Below are 14338 nucleotides of genomic sequence, written 5' to 3' on the forward strand. Positions count from 1 at the left end.
GTGATAACTGTGTTAATACTAGCTAACAGCCTATCCGAGTTGCCATAGAGCAAGAAGTGACCCTGAAAAGGTTGCCAGCCTATCACAGTGCCAACATAAACAAAAATACACCCATTTATACTCACATTCACAACTATGTCCAGGTTAGAGTCACTTATTAACTTACCCCCACTAACTGTATGTCTTTGGACTGTGGATGTAAGCCAGAGAGAACCCAGAGAGAATTTCTACAAACACATGGGGAACATGCAAACCCCACACAGAAAGGCACCTGTCAGGGCTTTATTGCTGTGAGGCAACAATAGCATGCTAACCATCGTACCACTGTACTAGTCATAATAAAAGTATTTAAATCACAATGCAACTTATAGTGGCTAAAAGCTTTCAAAAAGTCAGCTAAACTGCATGCTATCCACAGAATATACTGTCACTTTGCTATTTAGCAAGCCCTTATAGTAGAGGTATTCTTCTATAATACTGAGGTGAGTGGGTACTTACTTTCTATTGTTAACAGCCTCCAAGATCCTTAGAGTTTTGTTATCCCCATTATATGGCTTCAAGTTGCCAAGTGGCAGCTAAGAAACCTAATGGATTTTTAGAGTTACTGTAAAGGGGAGTTGGCCAAAATCTCTTGTGAGATGTGTGCAGACCTGGTGACCAACTATAACAAATGTCTTAGCCCTGTGCTTGCCAATAAGGGTTTCTCCACCAAGCACTAAGTCAAGTTTTGCTTGGGGATCAAATACTTACTTCACTCAGTGACATCCAATTCGATTTATATCTTCCAATTTTTTGGAAGTCTCTCTCCATTGAAATGAAACTACTATAAAAATGGGTAGGGTTTTTTTTTGTAAGTGAGCAAACTTACAAATTCAATTGGGAAGTAAATAATTATTCCCCCCACTATATCTACTAGTTTAATTGTCATGCACAAACATGCATCTTTTTTTGGCTGTATCAGCAATGGCAATGGCAGCTGTACCTTACTCCAGGGTCATGGATAGTAATGGGCAGTGCCATGTGGGATTCGTCATGGGTGACAAAGCTGACACCATATTCTGCCAACACATACCCATACTTAGAAGTCTGTGCAGATTTTTTAGCAGTTGAACTGACAAAATCCATCACAAAAAAAGATTAATATCAAACGGCAGGGAGTCCACTCTTTTTCACCTGATACATTTCTTGATTTTTCTATAGTTGTGTTGCTAAGACGTTGACCAGGACCAGAAAAGTCACAAAACCAGAGCAGTGAAATTGTGTTGACACTGATCAATCTCCAGCAGATCATGGCACTAGGCTCATTCTAGCAGCTTTCCTCTGAGAAAGCAGCTGGCTCTGTGGACCAGAATTTTTTAGAAAGGGTGATTCTGAGGTATGCCGAGACTTAATCCTTAGAGTTTGTGGAGTCAATTTGAGTAGTTTACTATCCTGTGCTTTTGTGTTACACTGGAAAATTTATATAGTTTATTTCATTTTTATTAACATTACTTAAACAAACATTAGTTAAACAAACAGCCACAAATTTTCCTTGCTAGAGAGACTACTCATGTAGTACTTTTCTATTTCCATACAGAAACACTCCTCATCAGAGTTAAATAAAACAGTAGTATGTTTAAAGGATGGTACAAAATGCTAAATCTGATGCAAAATGAGAGATGCTTATAGAACAGAATACTGTTTGAGTTGCAAAGACAGCGATCACTTTCATTTTGGTCTTAACTGATGTTTGTTTTTAGATTTCATTGGGCAAGCAGTATTTTCCTTACTTTCCCTTGCATAAAATCCCTTTCATATATACATATATATATATATATGTATATATATATATATATATATATATATGCATAATTGTTTGTAATCAGTGGAATGACAATTTGTTTTACATTTGGAAAATCAGCACTGCAAAGAGAATGCATTTTATTCTATTTATTTTTTGCTAGCCAGGATAAGGAGTAATGTGTTTTAGGGTTTTTTGTTGGCTTGAGTGTGTGTATGTGTGTGTGTGTGCCTTGAAATAGCACACTATTTCTTTTCAGAATAAATATGAAATAAAAAATTATTTCAGAATAAATATGTGTTGAGAAACTAAAGAGCAAAAATAATACCAACATAAAACTCAAAACCCTTTAATATCTGTATACAAATTTGGAGCCTCTGTAAGATGGTCAGAGGGACTTTCCTATTTTTTTCCCTTTACAGGCTCATTGCTTCATCTTCCATTTAAAACTTGTCTCATCAACATCAAAGCCGGATTAATTCTGGCAGCGCTGTGCAAGGTGTCAGCTGATCAGTATTAGCCGACTCTCATAATAGCCACAATAAATCCAAACAGCTCATAGTGAAGCAGTCTTTATAATTTCATCAGCTGTCATTCTTTTGAAATATGTCTGTTTATGTTATGCTTACTCCTGTTTACTCCTACCATCTGTATGTTTTTAGGTGTCTTTTTTTTATTTATTTGTAATTCTAAGAACAGATGTAAAGAACTCAGAGAAAAACTGCCGTTCATCTCTATCTAATTAGGTCATATCTTTTTCTCCAGCAACTGCTTTGTGTTTTCTTTTGAGTTTCTTTTGACTATCACTTAAACAATATCACTTTAACATTAACAAGTCACTTCTATGCAGATGTAGGCTTCATTTTTTGTAGTTTTGTAATCTTGGTTTACTCAATTAAATCAATTAATCATTTTGTATGAGAAAAAATACTTGAAAGTTTTCATATTTATGAGTAAATGAGCATGTAGGCAATGTAAGACATAGGACGCATGCTTTTTTCTTTCCCATATAAGCATTATAAGTTGTACTGTTGAATTCAAAAGTATTTGTCTCTCTTCAGATATGTTTTTGTTTCTCTTCTGCAATCGTTCTCTCAAAGCTAAAAAACACAGTAACAGTAACAGCAATGGCCACCAGAGACCCAATCTAATTCCCAAGACTGCAGCAATTTATTGGACTTACTTACAATACATCCAACTTTTATAATGCCATTTGTTACAACATTAACAGCTGTAAATACTCAAGAGTCCTTTTATGTCCAGGATCGATGCAAGTGGTTCACTTCTATCATTAATCATGTACTGTACCTTTTATGAAGCAATCTCACTTTATTCATAAAAGATAACTATATGGCTCCATTAAGGTGTCACACTATTTATCTTCCTTATAACCTGCCCATGGCATTACAAAGTGTCTTGGCTTGCTACACTCTTTCTTTCTCTTGTCTTCACTCTATTTGTCCCTTTGCCCTCTTTCACATATAAAATAATTGGAAATACATAGAGGCAATAACAGGTGGGCAGTTTACTGGTAATATCAAGACAGCTGTAAAATGAAAATTGCTCATTTGTTAAAGTGTGTGTGTGCAGGGGTGCCTGCATGCATGTGTGCACATGCATGAATCATTTTTAAAGATAATGGGGGTTTAGGTATGAGACTAACATATTTTATTATTTCTTAATATATAATATATTAAAAAGTGATTAGAAAATGTTCAGAGGTATGCTAGTATTACCAACACGTCAGTGCTTTTGATCTCACACAAGCATTTTGGATTAAATCCATATTTAGCATGCAGCAGATTTCATTTTAAGTTTTTAAGGCCTTAATACATCCTTCAATATGGGCCCAGCCTATAAAATATACAGCATATGATTTATTAGATCTGAACATATGCCAAGAGCTTGCAAGAGAATATATGTTTTATGAATGTCCAGCTCAGAGTATTCTATGAACTGTTTGGGTCACTGTTTGATCCATGGGAAAGAATGGATTTAATATCTTCTGAACATGATTGCAAAGCCTTGAATGCACCACTTCTGTGTCAGCGTATAGAAACTAATTTTGGTTACCACTGGCAAATAACAAAAAGCACCAATTTCACCCAGTGTGCAGATAGAAGCTGTCACACTGTTTCATTTTCACATGGGCTACATGTGCAGCTCTAATCAGAACCAAGTATAATGAAAGGAACAAAAATATTCATCAGAAACAGTCGCAGTGTATTCAGACTAAGAAAATGCAAATATTTGTTTAGCTTCATTTACCTTAAACTCTCCATTTAGCATCCAGTTAAGTGAAAAAAGCTGAGTATTTGAAGGTTTTCAGAGCCATTAATAACCTGGTTGATGTTGCTTCTTAAGAAAATGAACTAAATTAAAAACTATTTAAAAAAAAAACACTAAATGGCATTAGGCATGTCTCTATTTACTTCTGCTGCTCAATCAAAATTTACTATCATTTCTTCAAATATCCAAAAACGTTCTTTTTCTATTCATGTATTTTTTTCCTCCTCTATTTCTATGCCATTAAGGATTGGAGGGTCTTTCTCTTATTGGCTTTGCTTTGTCTTTAGGGGACACCTCAGTAATATGTGAGGGTAATAACATCTGTTGCAAGAGTCTGTGTTGTTATTGTCACAAAGAAATAGTTATTATATCAAAGTTATGACTCCTTTTGTATGATTGAGTTCATTGCTACAGAATGACTCTGGGACCTATCAGATGCCTCAGATGTGTGTGCGTGTGCGTGTGTGACAGAGAGAGAGAGATTCTTTGTCTTTATTTGTATGATGTGCAACAATCTGCACAGTCTGATGCACAGAAAGTGCCTTAACTATATTTTTTTTGGCTAGATCTGTCATATCCGGCGGAACTAATATTTTAATAAACCCAGCTGTCTAAACAAGTGCCATTAAGGCTGCCACAGCTCTGGTAACTTTTGCACATTACACCTTCTGTTCAGATATTGAGTATCATACGCAGCGTTTTTTTTTTTTTCTTCCATAGAAATGTATCAGGCTGTGAACTTTTCATCTTTCCATAAATTAAAAATAAGAACAATGTTCACTGGATGTTGATAAAATCGTGATCATCAATATTTAGGTTGCACATGTTTTTGCACCCCAAGTTGTTCTAGGCCAGAAGCAAATAAAATACAGCTACAACAGTGTAAAGAGCCAGGCTGAAACAGGTTTTCAGACGGTTTTATTACCAGTTAAAAAAAAACAAAAATAATCTGGGACAGCCAAGGCCAAATCTTCCTAAATGAAAATACTTCTTTATGTGCTAGAATGTGCATGGCATGAAATTGCTAAGTGCAAGTGTTCAGGGTTTAACTATCCCGGCCGGGTGGTCATTGGCGAAAGTCTATAAAATAGTATAAGACAGGATAAAAAAAAAAAAAATCCTGACAGTTGAATAACTTACAGTTTCTATTCTTGATGTAAAATTTGTTGCATTTTATATTGCCTGAAAATCTTACTACGTGTCATTATTTTATACATTAATTAGTTATACTTGTTTACAGATTGTTAATCCAGAAAGTGAGAGGGTTAACTGACTTTGTATTAGTGGCAAAAATACATTGAAATACAAATAAAGTGAAAATAAATCAAGCTGTCAATAGATTTTTTACTTAAAGGTTACTTTTCTTTGGTTTAACTAATGAGTATGCATCCGCTAACCCTGGTCTGATCATTTCACAGGTTATTTCAGTGGCATGTCTATAACACTGTATATCTACCAAGAATAAAGTACACTGTAGCTGTAACAGAGACCAACAGACAGCTAACCACACTTGTAGATTAAGTCCTTGGTTCATTACAAGGTTAAATTAAAATATTTTACAACTACAGTGAAAAAAACAAACATCCAAAGACTGATTTTTGGCTTCGTCTTTTCAAGCTCATCTGCTTTGGACCACTTGCCCATCGCTTCCAAATTTAGATCAATGCTATACATAAGAGTAGTCATATGTGGAGTATGTAGAGTTGTCATATGTGGCCTACATCTTGAAGGTCTTTGTTGGCTTTCTCATCTTGGGGAATCCTGGAAACGGACAGTCTAGCTCAAGTTCAGGTTTCAGGGCAGAGGTTTCCTTGATTCGTGGTTGAGCTAAAATGCTCCTAGACTGACTAGGTCACATTGAGGAGGTAATTTATATGTATGTTCAAAGGGGTCCAGGGATACCGGGTGTAGGTCCAGGGCTGGGGAAACACACACACTCGCGCTCCTCTGAGTCCGCTCAAGAAATACACACATTCAGTCCAGATGTCCACAACGTGTCTCACTCATGCTCTAGCTAATCCAAGGGGTTTCCAGGGAAGGCACCCTGGGGTCCAGGGAGGTTCTGTGACGGAGGAGACGGAGAAACAACGATAAGCCAGAGAACCAGGAAGCACAGGGAAGAATATCATAGAGAGCCGGGCTACACTAACTGAAAATAGTACAATGATCCAGCAAAGACCAAAACTCCACCGAGGCCTTAAATGGCGTCAGGGGCAATCAGCCAGAATGAGCACCAGGTGAGTAGATGGAGGGTGAGGATCCAGGTAGGCACAGGTGTCCAGACGCCCCCCTGGTGGAGAAGGTGAGTACCACATCCAGAGCAGCCACCCAGAACAGGGGCCAGCTATGCTTTTATTTATTGTGCATCCTTGTGTATCCACGTCAAACACATCCATCCATTAAACATGGACACTGACTTTAAGATGTCACCCACAGATTTCTGGATTCTGCATTTTAAATTATAGGTATTAGTGTTTCTAGATGCGGTCACATTGTCCTGTTTGGACCCAGATATAACCACATTTGCAAAGAAGGTCCCAAGTCATGAGCTAATATAGACAAGCTATGTGAGCAGGCTGTACCCATAAAATGTATGGTAACAGACTAATCAAATACCACAATTTCATTGACTGAAGCTCATTTTATTCAGACTGTTACTCAGAATAGGTCACAATATTTGTAACAATATTTTAAATGATTCAAAAGGCAGCAGAACCACAAAAAGAGGCAAAAATCCCAATCAGTGGCTCAAAGTAGTCCTTATTGTTTGAAGTTACTGTGACCAGTTTAGTGATATCCTTCAATTACTACCCCACTTTGACCATAGGTAGTGCTTTTATTATAATTATTATTTTGTGCACATTAAGCCAGTTTAAGGTTGCTTTACTGAGATTTGGCTGTTATAAATTGATGTATTCAAGTAAGAATACACCTACAAAGGCTTGGGGTGAAAGAATGCAGCACAAGGTGCCCTGTAGAATATTTTCTTGTAAACAGACAACACTTCTGTTTAAATTTGGCACTTTTCTACAGGATGCATTGCGTGTGACCTTGAGTTGCGATAAACACGTTACCTTCTTCACATTATCCAAGCAAATTTATAATATGTGTGTGTGTGTGTGTGTGTGTGTGTGTATATATATATATATATATATATATATATATATATATATATATGTGTGTGTGTGTGTGGTGGGTGCATTTCCTTTGCCAGAGTACATGGCTGCAAATGGTTTTTCTCATCTCCTTCTTTCATTATATCAATATTATAATTCTAATCATGATGATAATAACATGTCGAATGACTTTTCATGTGTAATGTATGATTCTAAAGGGGTCTTTTGAAATATGTGTGTGGTTTAGATGTGTCTCAGTAAAACACTCATACATTTTCCTCTGTCTTTCTACATTTTATATTTGAGCACTTAACAAGGTAATGATATATTTTTTGGTGAGTCGTCTAATCATGTCCTTCTATTTGTGGTCCATGATAGGGATGCAGGTAAGTAAGCTCCTGAAGATTATCAATGAGTGCTCTTTTGTGTCTATGGTGACTCTCTAGCTTCAGGTTATTATATTACTGAGCTCCCTTCACCTGATTAAGGTTTTATCTCCAGCCACAGCTGTTCCAAAGATTATACACTATTCTGTGACAATATTTGAGCCACGGGAGCCACGTCTCCCAGCTGGCAGGAAAAAAAACCCTATGTGTTTGTGTGTGCACCAGTGTGTGCACCGGTAAATTAGATGTATGTAATGTTTTGGGGGAAAAAACACAAACAAAACAATCACACAATCACATATTTCGCCATGTGAGAATGCACATGTATCGATATGTGACCATGCTAGTATGAAATGTAAATGTAAGAGCCAGCCAGCCGGTTTTTTTTGTTTTTTGTTTTTTTGCAATGTGTACAAGGTTTTGTTACATTTGTTACCAGAACTGTGAATTGAGGGTCTCTAAATCCCTGATCCCTGTGGTCATTCTGCATTTCCTGTCTCTGAGAGGGCTTAAATACTCTGAAGTTCACTGTAATAATTTAAAGGTTTATCTGGCCTTAATTGTGTTGACATCTTTAATTAACCCGAGTTTAACAGATTCCTGATGAAAAAACACAAATATGGCTCATAGTAAAGCTCCTGTAAAGTGTGTTGTTGCTTCAGTTTCAGAATTAACGAAGTTGTCTGTTCCAGCACAGACTGCAAAACAACCTTTCACCACTGCCTGAATGTTACATTATTATTATTATTTTTGTCTTTTTCATTAAACTTTATCATTATTTTGCAATAATGTTATCTCATTCATCCTTCCATTCTCTTCCACTTATCCTTCAGTGTCACAGGGGAGCTGGAGCCCATCCCTGCTTTAGGGCAAGACGTGAGGTACACTCTGGACAAGTCACCAGTCTGACGCAGGGCTAACACCGAGACAGGCAAGCATTCACACACACCTATGGGTAATTTGGACTCACCAACTAACCTAACCCCACTAATTGCATGTCTTTGGACTGTGTTAGGAAGCCACGCAAACATGGGGAGAACATCTAAACTCCAAACAGAAAGGCCCCTGACCAGATGATGGACTCGAGCTCAGGACCTTCTTGCTAACCACCGTGCCACATGCTGCCCGTTATCTCATTTTATTTTAATTTACCCTCTGGGTATTCTAATTTTGGTTTATGTCAAAGAACTGTTTTTCAAATTATTATATTTATTATCAGGTAAATTTTTTAAAATTAAAAAAAGAAATTACGAAATTGAAAAACATGTTGCAAAGGTATTTTTCATATAACTCTTATGAATTAAGTAGGTGTATTTTTAGTTTTACTCATTTCATAATTTACATTGTAGAAAGAAAAAATGAAGGAGTTTACACAACCTTTTGAAAGAACTTGACTGGATTAGATTTCCAATCTTAAGTGAATTTGAAATTTAAAGTTAAGGCATAAATACCAAATAAACCAAATAACAGGCAGTATCAAACATTAGATGATTTTGAGGTCACTGAATGGTAACAAATTCTCTGCCAGGGTGAATACTTCCATTCGGTCAGATGTGGCTGGCATTTTGGTATCAATTCATTTAAAAAAAGGGGGGGATAAAACACTCTGTTGAAAGAGCTACTAAGTTTAAATTTCAAAGTTGTAGGGCTTTTTTAGCTTTCAGATGTCTAGTTTGTGAAGTTGTGTATTTTACTTAGTTTTCATTAGATTTTACCATAGAACTCCTTGGTTACATTTAGTTCTGAAAACTGCTTGATGAGGTTTAGGAAAACATCATAGTTATGAGTTGCTCATCCATGATGACCTAGCATGTTGAAATGACTCTTACCCGGTGTGATCAAATGTGATGTGATGCCAAGGGTTACTTCCACATGTGAAAAGTTAGTGAGTTAGTGCATCACAGCGCCAGTTTGGAATAGCCAGCTTTAAAAGATACACTCTCTACTGGTGTTAAATTAGGAAGAAACATTGGTCTCCTGGGTTTTTCATCTAGCACTACTAGAGGGTGCTGTCACAACAGAGTACCACAGGTTGCAATAAGCTGCTTAAACAAAGAACCCACAGGGTCATTTGTTTTCTGAGAGGACAGTATTAAAATGCCAATAGTCCTGCATTCTAAATTCCTGAAGGTCTGACAATTTTAGACAAAAGCAACGTGTACTTTAGTGGCCTTGAGCACAAAGCCTTAAGTAAAAACACCCATTTTGCTCTTGTGCACGGCCTCACCACCAGTGACATTGGAGTCACTGCAAGATTTTGTGGAAATATACCGACCTGGAGTTGAGTCTGAGGTATGTAATGTGACAGTGCAGATACTGGCTTGTCCCCATGTTACTCTGCACCATGCTGAAAATATTCCCTTATTATCAGACAAACTGAAGTCTTTTAAGGTAGTCCATACTCTGCATTGCTATAAACCTCTCCCTAAGCAGGAGAAGCCCGATAGTTTTAAAGCACTGACAAAATCAAAGAAACCGATTCTCACCATCCCCCTGGTCTCCCCAGGTAGGAATAAGCCCTGTGAAGTAGTTGCTTGCCTATCTGGGACTGTTATGTAAATTTAAAGGGGGGCAATAGAGTCTGTGGATTTTTTTTCCAAAGCAGCAGAGGCTTAAATGCAAGAAATTCTGTCCTGGTTGGCTGCTTTGAAACTGAAACCTTATCTGTCTGGAGCCTTGACACTTTCAGTCTAACCCAGGTAGCTTTGATGGACAAGACAGAAATGTGTGTATGTATCAAGTTTGCTTCTGAAATGTGCAAACCAGGAAAGCTTTTAAGATAAGTGGTCAGTGCCGTATTTGTTATTTGTATATTTTTATATATATATCAATTTAGGCCATATATATATGGCCTGTAAGATCTCGATCTTTTCAGTCTTTATCTTTGCAGTTACTCTACACAGTGATCAGTGATCCGATGCCATCATTACTGAGACCTCTAGGTGGTAGCAGTGATCTACTCAGATCCTCTTGTTCTCAGATCCTCTGATTTCTGCTGATGAGAGCTGTAGTCACTAAGAAAAGGATCTGTGACCACTGAGAGAGGAAATAGGTAGTGCATAGACAAAGGGATGAAAAGAGAGAAAAGGCTGCACTGGCCTTTGATTCAAGCAGATATACAGTGGGTTAAGGTGCCTCTTTCTTTCACGATGTCTCCCAGTCTTTACCTCTTGCACTTTATTCTTTCATTGTTCTCACCCAGTCACCATGGAGTGTTTTAAAAAGTCATCCAATTTCAATGTCCTTATTGAAGAAACATGCACTGAAACTGAGCAACTGCACTTTTGCTGAGGCCATTTGGGGATACACTGTGGTGCAATGCACTCTGTGTTCTGAAGGTGTGGTCCCTCTATCAGTATCACTCTTTAAAAATAGACTGTTGGTATCCTGCTGGGCAGAAACCATTAAACAAATGACTTTTTAGCCCCAAGCTGACTTTGAAAAACATTTTGGGTTACAGTGTATACTGTTAGTGCAAAGAACAGAGTCACTTTGTTTTATCTTTCGTCTCTTCCCTCCTCTAGGCTGTGCTTGTTTCTGGGTTACCATTTGCATAGGCTGTTCAACCTGTGTCTGCATGCGCATGCTTGGAGTGTTCATTTATGATTTTGTTTTTACCACAGGGAATATTTAAAGGGTAAATATTTTCAGGTAGCATGCACATTTCTGTTATTATCATATTAACATTTATTAATTTAAATGCCAGTATAGGTTTTTACCTTCTTCATCAAAATGACACCGGTGTAGGAGAAGGTGCTACAGCTTCATCTGTCTGAAAATAAAGTCACACTGATCATATCAGCTCACCAATTAAAACATTTATCAGTGAAGAAAAGTTTCAAAAAGCCACACAGTCAAATGCTATATTTAAGACAATCAAGAAAGATGGTTTTTGTCAGTGGAATAGTGGATTACATGCAAAATAATATCCCTCCTACTTTTCCCAAATACTTTGTGGGGAGGAAGCCCACACTTATGTAAAGAGGAAGAGAGAACATAACATTGAACACATTTTCTTCCCATACATAATGCCTCTCTGCTTGTCAACCCAAATTTGTGACTTGTTTCATCTTGGAAATATCACTGAATCCAAGTAATCAGGAGACTGACAGAATAAAAACAACAGAATTTATTTATATAAGCGCCACAGATTTCAAAGACTTTCCATGGCAGCCAACATTTTTTACATCATGAAGTTTTGTATTTGTGAAAAGCAGCATCAGCACAAACAAAACGTTAGACCACTGGCAATGAGTACAAAGAATACAGAGTAATAGTGCACTCAACTCCAAAAGTTTAAAGGCATACACATTAAGGAATATAGAAAAGAGAGAAAACAGCAGGACTCTCTGAAAAAAAAATGTTCACTATATTTATTAAAGGGCAAAAAAGATGGATGCGTTTCAGCATCCATCTTTTTTGCTGATGACGGCTTATTGCTGAAACGCGTCCATCTTTTTTGCCCTTTAATAAATATAGAACATTTTTTTTCAGAGAGTGCTGCTGTTTTCACTTTTTTTCTGAGTAGAAATCGACAAATTTAGTAGACTGAAAACATGTCGTTGTTACCCTCTTAACTACAGGAACCTATAAATCAGTGTGAGGCATAACATTTCATACTTGTCCGGTTTTAAACAGGTGCGAAAGATACAATTCCCAGTGTGTAATATTCATATTATTTTTAAGTTCAATGTTTAGGGCCCAGGTTATACACAAATCAGTTTATTACATTTCCTTCAAAGAAGCTTTGATTACATTTTCACCTTCCATGGTGAAAAATAGAAAAATAAATAAATAAATACAATGTCTGTACAAGAAATTGCATATTGAATTACTGTTGATGTGTATGGAGCTTGCATAAACAACATCTCCTTTCCATATCATCATAAAGTCTAGATCTTACTGCAAAAGACACACTGAATGCCTGTGTGTGTGCGTTCTTGTGCCAGCAGCATTATGTGCAAGACCAGGTGATAATTCATGCTTCACAGGCCCCACAGCCTTTCCATTATGCTATGGGTTCAAAAAGTTCAGGGTGGCATATTGCAGTGCAAATTGCAGGCAAAAGCATGACAGAACTGAGTGGAATCAATTACAGCTAGTATGACACACATCAAAAGAATGAAGGAAGCAAGCTACCTTGATAAAAAGAAGCCATGTGTTGGATGAGAACTCACATTCTTTGAAGACAAGCTACAGGACATTTGTAACTTATTTTCAGTCTTTCTTCACAACTAATTCTTCTAAGAGGAGATATTTTGGTGCAGTAGTCATAGGGTGAGATGGTATTGGATGCAAGGTAATTAAGTATTAAATACAGTAGTGGGAGCTATTGCTAGAGACACCCCTCAGACAGCCCTCAGCATGTGCAGAATCTTGTACCATTTACATAAAACATGAGATGTATAATTCTGCAAAGTTACTGTTGTGAGACCATACTTCATGGTAATTGAAATTCAGTTTATTTAAATAAGTCTACTGTTCATGCACATATATAACCCACTGTAAAACGAAGAACGGCATGTTCCTGGAAATACAATAAATTCACATCATTTAGTGGAATCCTTGAGATATTCTATTCATGCTAAAGCCAAAGAGCAGTTACACTAATCAAATTGTTGATAAAATATAATAAATGGATAGTACAAAATGCTTTAGCAGCTGAGCTACAAATATATAAATGCAACAGTAAAGTAAGGTAACGTAAAGTTCAATAGTGCAACTGTTTCTATTACAGATGGTATTCTTAAAGGACTAGTGTAATTTTTTTTCCCCACAGTTCAAAATAATAATAGCTACACTGAGGATCTACAAACCTCTGCTAGATTAGAAAAGCACTATATTAGGACCAGACTATCTACCATTTAACCACAGATACAACTTTAGTAAAATGTAAATACTAGTATCATTATGTTATCAGGCTTTCAATGACAGTATTTTTCAGGTAATTCTTATTCTTCCTAATTTTGTGATTTATGAAACTTTCAAATTTTTCTTGAAACAATTGCTAATTGGGGCTTTATTGTTTAAGTGTTCAAATTGCCCCCAAAATAGGGAGTAATCAAGTAGAAATACTTAGTTGCAGTACTCGAATTTTCACATATGGGTACTTACTTGAAAATGTATTTTTCTGACTTTTTTACTTTTCCTCCCAACATTTTAACAAAATTACCTTTTCCTTTTTTAAAACAGGCTTAAATCTTACTTAAGATTTAAGACATGTGAGGGGGATTCTTTCTAAAATCATCGAAATGATATAAAAATAAATGAACAATAACACAATAACAACAATAAAAGAAGATCCTATTGGTATATCTATCAATGGTGCTTATCAAAGACAAAGAGATGAAAGGACCAAAAATCATATAATGCATGCATCATTTATTTTATTGTATTCAGATGTTAAACTGAGTTGGAATAATCCAGAATGCTGTTTTCGGTGTAGATGTTGCACTTCAGCATCTAGGTAGTGGTACAAAAGAGAAGCAAGCATAAAGGGAGTAACAGGGATTTTTTTTAAGTCACAGGTCATTTCAAATCCAAAAATACATAAACTCATTTATGTTATTACAAGGCTGCATAAAAGTGGAGTTTAGTGCAGGCTACTCTGCTTAGTTTGCAATACTGTGGTGACGTTTAAAGTAATGCATGTGGGACTTGTGCAAAGCAGCTGTGGTGTTCATGGTCAGTGTTAGCTATCATCAGGTGAACTGATACTAAACATCATTTCAATAAATTTAAGGTGACGATGCTGATAAGAGTTCCAC

The sequence above is a fragment of the Oreochromis aureus genome, linkage group 7 (genome assembly GCF_013358895.1).
Source record: "Oreochromis aureus strain Israel breed Guangdong linkage group 7, ZZ_aureus, whole genome shotgun sequence".
In the NCBI taxonomy this organism is placed as follows: domain Eukaryota; kingdom Metazoa; phylum Chordata; class Actinopteri; order Cichliformes; family Cichlidae; genus Oreochromis; species Oreochromis aureus.